Source organism: Cricetulus griseus (genome assembly GCF_003668045.3).
Source record: "Cricetulus griseus strain 17A/GY chromosome 1 unlocalized genomic scaffold, alternate assembly CriGri-PICRH-1.0 chr1_0, whole genome shotgun sequence".
Taxonomy (NCBI): Eukaryota; Metazoa; Chordata; class Mammalia; order Rodentia; family Cricetidae; genus Cricetulus; species Cricetulus griseus.
Genome location: NW_023276806.1, coordinates 66218531 through 66222022, shown reverse-complemented (window position 1 = coordinate 66222022; position 3492 = coordinate 66218531).

Below are 3492 nucleotides of genomic sequence, written 5' to 3'. Positions count from 1 at the left end.
ACACATCTAGGGTCACAGACTGCCTACTCTGAGACTTTCCTCTGGCAAGCCTGGCCTACACAGAGGGCACCAAGATGCATGGGCATGTGAGATGTTTCTCAGTTCCTGTTGTTTGAGACAGCCTGACAGATTGGTAGGGAGGTGGGTCCCAGGTGGAGATGGGGAGTCGGGGGAAGCACTACCCCTGAGGTGGGGTATGCAACTTCCATTCCACCCAGGTGAGGCAGCTGCCTTGGGGAGAGTACATGGATCCACCGGAGGCCTGAGGTCCATCTTACTAGGTTCTACTTTCTCTAAAAGGTCTAGCCACATGGAGGCTGCCTGTAAAGTCAATAATACCTCTACCCTAGGCCTATAGTTTTTCCATTTGTTTGTTTCAGTTTGAGGCAGAATCTCATTCTGTAGCCTGGGCCAGTGGTTTCATTGCCTTTAACTCCAGCTCCAGGATTGGATGCTCTCTTCTGGCTGGCATATAATCTATACACACACATAATAATAATAAATAATAATAATAATGATATAATCTTTAAGGGTCAGGTGTGATTTCAAGACCAACCTAGTCTACATAGCCAGCTCCAGGACAGCCAAGACTATACAAAGAGAACCTGTCTCAAAAACAAAACAACAACTAAAACCCTCTGGGAAACATTCCCATCTCAGCCTCCTGAGTGCTGGAATTACGATCCTATACCAACATACTCAGCTTCATTTTTTTTTTCTCAGCCAGATAAGTTTGTATGCAACATTGTTCTTCTCACTGTCAACAACAGGAGAAAAGGGAGGTGATGACACAGACCTTTAATCCCAGCACTCAGGAGGCAGAAGCAGGTAGATCTCTGTGAGTTCGAGGCCAGGCTCGAGTGGTCTACAGAGTGAGTTCCAGAGCAGCCAGGACTACACAGAAAAGCCTTGTCTTGAAAAACAAAACAAAAGAACAGGAGAAAACTAAATCCCCTGCACTGCACAGTGGTACACACCTGTAATCCTAATACTCTGGGGACTGAGGCAACCAGATTAAGCACTAAAAGCCAGTTTGGTTATACAGTGAGATGTTATCCTCCCCTCCCAAAAAAATAAAACACCAAACGACTTTTCACAAGTGTAGAACTTATTCATTAAGAAATAATTATTCTGGAGGTGGTGACCCACACCTTTAGTTCCAGCACTTAGGAGGTAGAGTCAGGAGGATCTCTGAGTTCAAGGACAGCCCGGTATACATAGTGAGTTCCAAGACAGCCAGAACCACATAGTAAGACCCTATTTTTAAAAAAATAATAAATGGAGTTTGGGATGTAGTGCAGTTGGTAGAGTATTTGCCTAGAATGTAGGAAGTTCTGGGTTTGTTCTCCGGCACCGAATAAACCAGGTATGGTGACACACACCTGCAATCCTAGCACTTGGGAGGTGGAAGTTGGATGATCAGGAGTTCAGGGTCATTTTCAGCCACATAATGAGGTCAAGGTCAGCACGGGCTTAAAGAATACCTGTCTCAATAAAAATAATCGCAGTGCTTTAAAATGCCCCACTATCTGAAGCTAGTGATGTGACATTTTGCCAAACTCCTACCAAGAAGTTTGCACGTGTCTGATGGTAGAACATCTCGGAAAAGCCTGCCTTCAGAAGGGAGAAGACAGGACCAGGGAAGAGATAGACAGAGGCTTCTTGGAACTTGCTGGAGAACCTTACAGAATCCTGGATCTTTCCTCCTAACTTTCTTCCAAGCTCTGGATCCAGTCAACAACACATCTGAGGTGGCAATGGACAGGAAGGTGGACTGAAATGTAGACAAGGTGTAAGGGACCTGGTGTGCGCAGGCCTAGAGAAGGGAGGCCCAGACTGGGAGGGCACCACTCACTAAGAGCTTGAAGAAAGGTGTGGCGAGTCAGACCTGGGCCCTGCTCCAGGAAGAGCCTCCTGGGGCAGACCTGCTGGAGGGTCGTCCCTCCTGAGGCAAAGCAGCAGCTGGGACTATCATTGGGAAAGCCTGGAACAAGAGGGGTGTCTCAGGCACTGTTCCATTGCTGTGAAGAGACACCATGTCTGAAGCAGCAGAAAGACAGGCATGGGGTTGGAGAAGTAGCTGAGAGCTACATCCTGATTCACACACACAGAGGATGATACTGTGTCTGGCGTGGGCTTTTGAAACCACAGAGCCCACACCCAGTGACACAGCTCCTCCAACAAGGCCACACCTCTTAATCCTTCCCAATAGTCCAACTGGAACCAAGCATTCAAATCTATGAGCCTTGGGCTGGTGAGATGGCTTAGCTCTGCTCTTCCAGAGGTCCCAGGCTCAATTCCCAGCACCCACACTCCAAATATGACACCCTCACACAGACATACATGCAGGCAAAATGCCAATACACACAAAATAAAAATAAATTATTAAAAAAAACAAATATATGAGCCTCTAGGGGGCAATTTTCATTCAAAACACCACAAGGGTAAGAGTCTACCCAACACCAGGACACTGAATGTTAGCACTTCCCAAGTGCACTGCCCTGGCTTGGGGAATTCTGGATTGGTGCCCTAATCCTGAGTGTGCATGAGAACCACTTCTGCCAGGGGAAGAACTTGGGAAAAATGCCAACTTTTAACCTCATGTGTTTTCACTGAAGAGGTCTGCTAGGAGTCTCAGACTGTCCAGACAACTTCAGTGTGTAGCCAGAGTTACACAGCACCAGTCTATGGTGGCAGCTGTGACCAGGCCCAGAGTTTCAAGCAGAGTTCTTGGCCCCTGTTCTGGTCCCAGTGAATCAAAAACCCTGGTGACTCTGCTGAACATCAGCATTGGAGAATCACATGTCTAGGGGAACTCCGTCCTATCTCACTCTTGAAGCCCTGGAGTCTGTGGGGAACAAAGGACCAAAGTCTCCTACTCTCTTAAGCAAGAAACCTGTTCAAACTCAGCCCACCTACAGGACAAACCAGTCAGACCTGAGAGTACAGCGCTTTACCTCTGTGTTCCTGTTACATACCATAAAAAAGCAAAATAGCTGGGTGTGGTAGCTCAAGCCTGTAATCCCAGCACTTGATGAGGAGGCAGAAGGATTGCTGTGAGTTCAAGGCCTTCTGTTCCATTTTTCTTTTTTTTTTTTTTAAATACTTTTTATATTTATTTATTTATTTATTCATTTGTGTGTGTGTGTGTACAAGTGTGCTCACAGGGCACACATGCCACGTCTTGCACGTGGAGGTCAGATGACAACTTTCAGGAATTAGTTCTCTCTTTTTCCACTATGTGGGGCCCAGGGAATGAACTCGGGTCACACGGCTTGGCCACAAGCGCTTTGTGTGATGAGCTGCCTTGCCAGCCCTCCCTTTCTTTTTTGGATAAGTCAATCTGTGTGTTTCCCAAATGTTTCGATTGCAGGTATGGACTGCTACTTGATTTTCATCCTATCACCAAGATCTAAGCTTCACTACAAAAAAGAAAGGACTTATCCTTTAAGAAAATGAACTCAATGTCTTAGTCACTGTTCTACAGCTGTG